This window comes from Panthera uncia, chromosome F2, assembly GCF_023721935.1.
Source record: "Panthera uncia isolate 11264 chromosome F2, Puncia_PCG_1.0, whole genome shotgun sequence".
NCBI lineage: Eukaryota > Metazoa > Chordata > Mammalia > Carnivora > Felidae > Panthera > Panthera uncia.
In genome coordinates this window covers 54,197,679-54,207,384 of record NC_064812.1, presented here as the reverse complement: position 1 = coordinate 54,207,384, position 9,706 = coordinate 54,197,679, and the positions used below count along the sequence as shown (strand labels likewise).

General features: G+C 45.2%; 1 pseudogene; it reads right to left on the bottom strand.

Moving 5' to 3' along the window:
- Positions 1 to 5,185: 5,185 nt before the first annotated feature.
- Positions 5,186 to 5,270, bottom strand: LOC125925029 (uncharacterized; annotated as a pseudogene).
- Positions 5,271 to 9,706: the final 4,436 nt, after the last annotated feature.

Genomic DNA, 9,706 nt, shown 5'->3' with positions numbered 1-9,706 from the left:
CGTGGGAAAGTGCCGGCGCCACGGCCGCCAGCCAATCCGGGCGGCCGGCGGCGGCGACGGCGGCCGCGCTGGCGGCGGCGGCGGCGGCGCAGGGCGTCCGCATGAATGGAGAAGAATGGGCAGGCGGGGGAGCGGGGCCGCGCGGGGGCGCTCCGGCGGGGGCTGGGCGGCCGCGGGCCGGGCCCCCCGTGTGAACCTGTAATCGGAGCCCGGGCGCCGGGCGGCCCCGGAAACCGCCGCCCTGCGCCGCGGTAAATCTCGGCTGCGGGGTCACCCGTGCCCGGCGGCGGGAGGCGCGCGCCGCTGGCGGAGCCGGGCCCGTTGCACCTGGCCGGGTGGCGCGTCGACAGTTGCGCGGAGGCTGCAGGGCGCCCGCAGAGCGGAGTTCGTGCGCGGCCACAGTGGCCACCACCTCACGGGCCGGCGCTTGGAGGGGCAAGACGAGGTTTCTGGGAATGTCCTCTTTCGGTTTGGGGGACTGTGTCCCCACATACAGCCAGTCTCTCTTCTGCAGCACTTTTCATCTTCCCGAATGGAATGAGTTGCCTTGTGCATCTAATTTCCGCACAAATTGGAACGTTCCACAAAGTGGAACGCGTTTTTTCGGGGGGGGGGGGGGGAAGACCCCTGGGGATATCCATTATGGAGGGGGTTTTTTGTTTTGTTTTGTCGTTGTTTTTTGTTTCCTGGAGTTGGCGGCCAGATCCTCTCAGCGGGCGACTGGGTGGCGGGCCTGGCATTTGCGTCTGAGGCCGCCCTCACTGCGGGAGCGCACGTCTCTGACCCTTGGACACACAGCACACACATACACACACTGCACACCTCCGGTTTGGGTTCTTGGTGTTCACTGGAAGCTCCGTGGAGTTACGCAAGTCCTCCGTAAGATATTGGCGGAAAAAAATTCTGTATCTCTGGACTGATTCCCTATTCAGGGATTTGTAGAAGCAGCCGGATGGGTGTTTTGAATTTGGAAATCCAGGCTCCTCTATCCCTTACAAAGGAGCAGAGCGATTGGTATTCCTCTCAGGTCCATTCTTGTGGCTGCTGACCTTGCAGTCCTGTCAATGAGGGAGCAGTTGATATAGAGGATAACAAAAATGTTTTCACTTGTGCGAATAGCTTCTCCGTGTCTAGCTCTCCTTAATTAGTGATCTCAATGCCATCTTAACACATTTTAGACGCCGATCCTCTGTATGGCCTGAGCCTAATATGTCTGTTCGATTCTCAGCCCCTCACCTCCCCCAATATTTCACCTCCTGGCTCCCACTGAACTCTTATTTCACTTCACCTCCACCTCCAGCCCCTCAGCTCTTCATTCTGGTCTCCTCTGCTTCCCTGTCTAGGCCGGTCCCTCAATCCAGCCATGTTGGATTTTTTCTTGCTGGCATACCACATGCCCTTGCTCCCTGAAATTCCCTGGCATGCCACTTGTCAGTTGTCCATCCAAGGTCAATTCCTTTGTCTGCTTACTCTGCGCCTACTCACAGGCAACAGCTCTTTGGGGGTTGCTAGAGGTTCAGCCTCCCAAGCTCCTTTCCAGCCTCCACAGTCTTCAGCCAAGCACATCACTCACTGCCACCTGCCTCTTCCCCCACCTCCAGAACTGAATGGTCCAGGCATAGGAAACCATCCACTACTCCCCTCTGCCTTTCAGAAGTCCCTCTGACACCATTTCTTTCCCCAAAGTGGCAGGCCACCCTACCCTAGAAATTAGTGTGTCCACTAACCCTCTGTGGTTCTGTGGTTGCCAACCTCTGGAATCTACAGTGAGCGAGACTTTCCGGCTTTGCCCTATTTCTGCTGCCTTGTACAGACATGGATAGGTGGATGAGAAGAAAAGACAAAGTGGGGTTGAGGATTCCTGACTCCACATTGGTACCTAAGCAAACTATTAATCCCACATTCAATGTTACTTTGCTGTCAAAAATGAGGTCTACGTTAAACTGTTAAATCTCTCCTGCTTCTTAATCTTGACTCTCACTCATCCATCCAACTAATACTGAGTGCCTTCTGTGTGCCTGGCCCCGTGCTAGGGCCTGAGAATGGAATGATGACCCCAAAGTGCTATGGTTCCTGCCATCCTAGAACTCACATCCTAGGGGGGAGATAGACAATGAACAGGTAAAATTGTTATAAATGGGTTTAATGCTTGGAAGCATCTTTTGATAAGGAAAAACAAGGGGTGAAGATACTTCATGGGGTCTGGAAAGAACTTTTCTGAGCTTGGGAAGGCACTTAAGAACTAGGTCAGAGTCTAGTTCTGGTTCTAGGTCTAGCTATTTCAGTTAGAACTACAAAAGAAGGGGCTGAGGCCCTCCCATCAGTAGTAGAATCAGGCAGACTGAGAGCATGAGGCCCAATTTTCCAGCACCTGCAGAGTAGAGGGGCTTTATCCCTGGAGGCCTTGAGTAAAGAACTGCTTTAAACTTCTTAGCAGTCCCCTGAGCAAGACACAACCTGCAAAAGCAGCCTTGTCTCCAACCTGAGTGGGGCTGCCTAGGCCTAGCCCCTTAGGAAAATGTTGCTTTTCGTAACTCATCTGTCCTGTGGGACCAGCCTTTTCAAATATGCACAAAGGCCCATTTCCTTGCCTGTCTGTGGAAAATGGGTTTACTTATCTACTAATAATAATCCATCAGGTTGCCTTTCTCTGTGTTCTCTTGCAGAAGGGATGCTCAAGATGCCCCAGAAGAGACACATACTACAGATTTAGGAATTCGCTCCCAAGGCCAGGTCCAGGTGGGGCGTTCCCAGAGGTGAACCAGTGATATCTCCAGAAAGAGCCCATCCTCAAACTGCAGTCCCAGCATTTCCATCTGAAAGATTAAGGCCACAACTGGCTGGAAGGGACACAAGCAGTAGCTGGGCACGGACCACCCAGGAAAAGGCCCTGAATCTTTGATTCATCAGGTTTGGCCACTGTCGAGGTCCCTACCGTGGTGTCCTGGATGAAGCCCTTTCTCTGTTGGTTTGTTGGTGGGGTCATGATTAAATAGGTATGCAGGAGGGCCAAAGACTACACCTGCCGCCTGGATAAAGAGAGGGGCTGCCTCTGTCTGGGCTCTTAAGCAAGTCGCTTTATCCAGTCACAGGCAAAACAGCTTTGTTAAAACCACATTTAGGTGAATCCAGCCAATGTATGAGACACCTGAGTCTTGCTGGTTCATGCATTCACTCGACACACTTGTGTAAAGCCCCTACTGTGTGCTAGGCACTGAGCCAGGCGTGAGTGATGAGCCGAAAAGCCACAATCTTTATCAAGCTGCTCACAAGACTGTGTGGTAAAGACACAGATCAGTCTTGGCCACACAACAGTGGGCAAGTTACTCAACCTCTTTAAACCCCAATTCTCCTATCTATAAAATGGGGCATTAATAAAAACAATTTCCCAACGTCATAGATTATATAACATCAGTTATATAAAGCATCTTAATGGTGCTTGGCCAAGAGGAAACACGTAATAAACAGCAGCTATCATTATTAGCTATTAATATACCTGATTTACCAATGAGTAAACCAAGCATTGGGTTACCCCTCAGTTTTCTTCTGAAACTGTTACACATCTAATGAGGTTGCAAGAAGGGGGGAAAAAAAATCTAGTAATTGGATATATTCAAAGCAGTGTCTCCAGAACGTAATATCCTTGAAAGGTGACGAGAAAGAACCTGTGCTCTTGCTAAGAACACTAGCTTATTTTGAGTAGAGCTTAAAAATAAGCATCTGCTATTCATTATTAGTGAAAGTTGTGCTTTTTGAGTTTCTTAGGAAGGAAGAGCCCCTGAGCATGCAGTGCTATAAATATATGTATAAATAAGTTGCATACTTCTGGAGTTCAGAAATGGCTTCTTTCTGAGAACATCCCAAATCAGAAACCACAAGACAGAGTCGCCCAAAACTGTCATACCAAACTTTTGACTAAATGCCAGTTTCCCTCTGTTCTTCATGCTCGCTGCTCTCTGTAGATGCTGTCTCAATCACCAGATTGCCTTGTGGCACGTCATGCCACGCAAAAGTGCGCTTCCGCCATCAACTCCCCTGATGGAGGTCAGATGTAAGACACCTTGGTGTTCACCCTGTGGGGATTGTTTAATTGGAAACCCAGCAGGCAGCAGTGTGGCCCAATGGGAGGAGGAGAGGATTCCCAGTTGCCTGCCTGGGTTTGAGTGATTCTTTCCCAGCTATGGGCCCTTGGGCCCATGATCATACCTCTCTCCTCTGAGCCTCCGTTTTTCTCATCTGTAAATAAGAATAGTCCCTCAGCTTTTGTTTTGGATTTATTGTGAGAGGTAAAATGAGACAAAGCATTTTGTAAAATACTATACAAATGTTATGTCTTGTGCTTGTGAGTTATGATGACGATGATGGTAATAACGCGGGCTCCTTCATCCTGACCTTTGCTGGGCCACCTAAAAGGCCCACCTGTAGGTCTTCTTGTTCCTGCCAGTGAATTCCTCAAGGTGGTACTGTCTTTAAAAGGTGGGGGGGGGGGGGGGGGGGGGGGGGAGGGGTATTTAAAATGCTGAAGTGCATTTCACAGACCATTAATCCCTCAAGGCTCTGTAAATAAAAGAATCTGTTTTCAAATACATTTGGGAAATTCTTGGAGAGCTCAGGACACTTGAGAGCATGCATGCTCTGAGAAGTCCTTAATAAGGAATCCTCATTTACATGTGTCTAACTCAGCACTTCCCAAACTCATTAGCCATGGAACCCTTTGTTCATATAATATCTGCTAATAGGCCACTGAAATAGCATACCCAAAAAACAGACTTTGGGAAATTCTGTCCTAGCGTAAGGACAGATGCATTTTGCTTTCGACCCATAAAAAAATTAAGCATAGGGGCACCTGGGTGGCTCAGCTGGTTAAGCATCTGACTCTTGATCTCCACTCAGGTCATGATCTCATGGTTCTTGAGTTCAAGCCCCACATCAGGCTCTTCACTGACCGTACAGAACCTGCTTGAAATTCTCTCTCCCTCTCTCTCTGCCCCTCTCTCACTTGTGCTCTCTCTCTCTCTCTCAAAATAAATAAACTTAAAAAAAATTTTTTTAATTGAGCATAAGTGAAAAGCAACTTAATAAAAAGTATTGTTGAGTTCTGGTAATATAACTTCTGCTTTGAAAGTTCTTTGCTCACTAATTTGAGAGACCAATTCCTTCAAGAAATTTATGCTTTTTTTTTTTTTTTTAATATGGAATCTTCATGAATTTGTATGTCATTCTTGCGCAGGGGCCATGCTAATCTTTTCTGTATAAATACTTTTTTAAATTTATTTTTTACTATTTTTTTAAATGTTTATTTATTTTTGAGAGACAGAATGCGAGCAGGGGAGGGGCAGAGAGAGAGGGAGACACAGAATCTGAAGCAGACTCCAGGTTCTGACCTGTCAGCACAGAGCCCGACGTGGGGCTGGAACTCATGAACCGTGAGATCATGACCTGAGCTGAAGTGGGATGCTCAACCGACTGAGCCACCCAGGCACCCCCTGTATAAATACTTTTTGATAACAAACGTTTTTATGGCAGTTACCATATGCCAGGCACAGTTTTAAAATTGTTATATATAAGTAATTTAATCCTTACACTAAACCAGGAAGGAGGAATTATTATTTTTCTTAGTTTTCAAAGAGGAAGACCAGGCAGAAAAAGTAGGAAATTTGCCCAAAGTCATATCTGAATCCCTGCGATTGGTTTGATTCCATGATGCCTTCTTTTCCTCCAAAAGTAATTTATTGTAAGTATTCTCCTCTCAATTAAAATGATGCAAATAGCAATTTACAGCATATTATTTTCCAATTAAAGTAATTCAAATACTAATTTGTAGTGTATTCTTTTCACAATTTAAATCATTCAACTCCTTTTTATTTCCATACTTTCAAGACAACTCCGGATATAATTGAGATCTATCTTATGGTGTCCCAAAAGCAAGTCTATGGATCGCGACTCCTCAGAACTCGCTCGGAGTTGTCTTCAGTGGAAGTGAGGGTCTTTTTCCTAGTTGCCTAGATGCTCATCCAATACTGCTACAGCGTGTCAGACGACTTCTCTAGGTCCTGTTTCTAAGTATTTCACATTTTAGCACTTTTGTGCTAAAATATTTATTATAGATATTTATATGAATATTTGATATTTGAGATTTATTTGATATTTATATGATATTTATTATGAATAGGTCTAAAATGATTTTAAGTTATTAAAATTCGAAGTGTGGCAGGAGGTTCCAGGTGAACCCCCAACCGGAACCCACGGACTCTGTCTTTGAAAATAGTACGCTGCTGGCCCCCTAGGTTGTCTGAGTGCCTGAACTGATATACACTGGAGCTTTGGTGTGCTTTTTTGTTAGTTCTGTTTTTAATTTTTCTTAATGTTTATTTATTTTTGAGAGAGAGAGTAAGCACATGACCGGGTGAAGGGCAGAGAGAGAGAGAGACAGAGGATCCGAAGTTGGCTCCACGCTGACAGCAAAGAACCGGATGTGGGGCTCGACCTCACATAACCTCGAGATGATGACTTGAGCTGAAGTCAGCAGCTTAACGGACTAAGCCACCCAGGTACCCTTGGAGCTTTGGTTTTAGATTGAAAGGAATGTTGTCGGTTTTCTGTTTGTTTTGTGTTGTGTTATTACCTTTCAATTTAGGGGCCCAGGGCAGAGATGAGGAAGAAGAGAACAACTGAGGGGACAGATTTTGAGTCTCAGTAGAGAGAAAGATGAGGACCAGAAGCTGAAGGAGGTGTTTGTATGAGTATTCCGGTGAAAAAAATAATGCTGATCAGCACCCCAGTAACAGCATGATTCAGGGTTGGGACAGGGTCGTTCTGCAATACCTACCCCACCCCTACATGCACACTTACCACCAAATGGCACTGTGAGGGTGCAGGGTAATGCACCGGGGGGTGGGGGGGCTTGGCCAAGCAGCAGTCTTAGGGCGCACCTGGCAGTGGTGAACTCAGCCCTGAACAGCTATGAGGCACTGCCCAGGCGGGGCTGAGAACTCAGAAAGGGGTCGAAGTCTGACAGGCAGGAAGGGTTAAGAATCATTATAATCTGGGTATTAATGTGACTTTATTTATACTCGAAGGCTAATGGGCCCAGGCAACATTCCAATTACAAGAGGAAAAATGAAGTGAAAGATGGGCTGAAGTGCGTCCCCCATAATTCATCTGATGAAGCCCTAACCCCCAGTGTGATGGTATTTAGTGACGGGGCCTTTAAGAAGTAGTTAGGTTTAAACAGGGTCACAGAGTGGGGCCCTGATGACTGGATTAGTGCCCTTATAAGCAGAGACCCCAGAGAGCTTGCTCTGTCCCTCTGCTCTGTGAGGACACATTGAGAAGGCAGCCTTCCACAAGCCAGGAACTGTGACCAGATACATTTGTGTTGTGTAAGCCACCCAATCTGAGTGGTTTGCTCTAGCAGCCCAAACTAAGAAAACTCCTGTTTCAAAACTTACACAATGTGAATATCTTTGTAAATAGGCATTTCTATTACGGTTTCTGTTATGGATGTGTCCCTATTTCACAGCTGTTAGAATATATTTTCCTTTCCAGTCATTGAAAGAGCCAACCAAAAGGTTTTTACAAATTTTTCCCACTTAAAAGGCCCCACTTTTACAGCATCAAACATATTTTTCTATTTTTCAATGACTTCTCTTTTTAAAATGCCTTATTAATTATAAGGTAATGAAATAGGACAAGTCCCCCCCCCCCAAAACAAATGGCAAAGGACTTAGTATTTCTGGTTAGTATCACCATTTAACAAGAGCTTGGGTCTTCAGTCCAGAACCTTCCTTCCTGTCCCTCTCCTTTTTGAGCTACTCATCAAATGACAATGAAATGAAGAGATGGTTTATCTCTGCTGCAAGTTCCCACTGTAGAGACCTGGCCTTCCTGATCCTCTCATTAGCACATGAGACAAATGAATGCAGGACCCCCTCTTTAGGTCTTCACCTCATCTCCCTGTCATATGAAATCCCCAGAAGTGGTAGTGAGGTTTCCTTAGGCCAGTCTTACAACTGTGGCCATCCCTCTGTGGACAACCTTCCTGAGTGCAGCAGGCAGATCCTTCACCCTCCTTGAAAGCATGCTCTGGAGAACACAACTCGCTTCCTCAGATTTTAATAAAATGTACAATTGAATAAACTTTTCTTTTACCATCTAAAACTGCTATAAAAGAGGGGCACCTGGGTGGCTCAGTCAGTTAAGCACCTGACTTTGACTCAGGTTATGATCTCAGGTTCGTGAGTCTGAGCCCCACATCGGGCTCTCTGCTGACAGCTCAGAGCTAGAGCCTGCTTCAGAGTCTGTGTCTCCCTCTCTCTCTGCCCCTCCCCTGCTTGTGCTCTGTCTCTGTATCTCTCTCTCAAAAATAAGTAAACATTAAAAACATTAAAAATAAATAAAAAATAGGAGCACCTGGGTGGCTTGGTCAGTTAAGCATCCGACTTCGGCTCAGGTCATGATCTCGCAGTCCGTGAGTTCGAGCCCCGCGTCGGACTCTGTGCTGACAGCTCAGAGCCTGGAGCCTGTTTCAGATTCTGTGTCTCCCTCTCTTTCTGCCCCTCCCCCACTCATGCTCTGTCTCTCTCTGTCTCAAAAATAAATAAACGTAAAAAAAATAAAATTAAATAAATAAATAAATAATAAAAAATAAAACGACTATAAAATACTTAACTATTTTGGCTATTTGGGTTTTATGTTTGTTACATTGTATTCATAATTATAATACATAGCACATAGACTAAAACTAATGTATTTTTTTCCACTGGGCGGGGGGGTGGGAGCAGGAAACAAGTAATAGAAATATGAGTTGGCAGAATTTTTCATAGGGTTTAACACATGCCATAATTTTTGAAAATCAGAATGTATTTGGCTCTTAGGTAGCTTGATTTGTCTTGGCTTCCTTTTCCTTTTTTTTTTTTTTAAGTTTATTTATTTTGAGAGAGGAGAGAGAGTGAGTGAAGGAGGGGCAGAGAGAGAGGGAGAGATTGAGAATCCCAAGCAGACTCTGCATTGTCAGCCCAGAGCCTAACATGGGACTCGAACTCACGAACCACAAGATCGTGACCTGAGTGGAAACCAAGAGTCAGACACTTAACAGACTGAGCCACCCAGATGCCCCAATTTGTCTTTGCTTCTATGTGCTATCACCCATCACTGCCTCAATTCATTTGCAATTTTCATAATATATACTAAAGCACTTCTTTAAAGTTTTTAATCAAAAGCATAAAACCTCCAAGTGTAGCTTTCTGAGAATCCACAGCTCTGAGTTAAAAGTTTTTGTCCTCTGCAAGATATATGACTCTCAGTAAATTTTCACACCCGGTTTTAAGAGTTAATATTTTGCCAGTGTTAGTTAAGCAAACCCAAAAATGTTAAGAAATTTCAAGTATTCCTTAAATTGGTGACCCTAACCAAAATTTCTGTTATCAGCCCATGTTAAATTTTTTAGTGCTTAATCCATACTGCCTTAATGTCTAAAAGTTCCATTCAAAACACGAAGGTTTAAAATACATAAACCACACACACACACACACACACACACACACATCATACTCTCTTGTTACCATTTATTGCTAATTTGCAACATTTACTGAGTTTTTCTTCTTGAAATTTGGCTAGAATTAATTTTTAAATCAATGTTGTCTAATTGATAAATACTACCTTCTTTTAGTCTTTCCCCCAAACTCAATCCTTACTGACAAGCTCC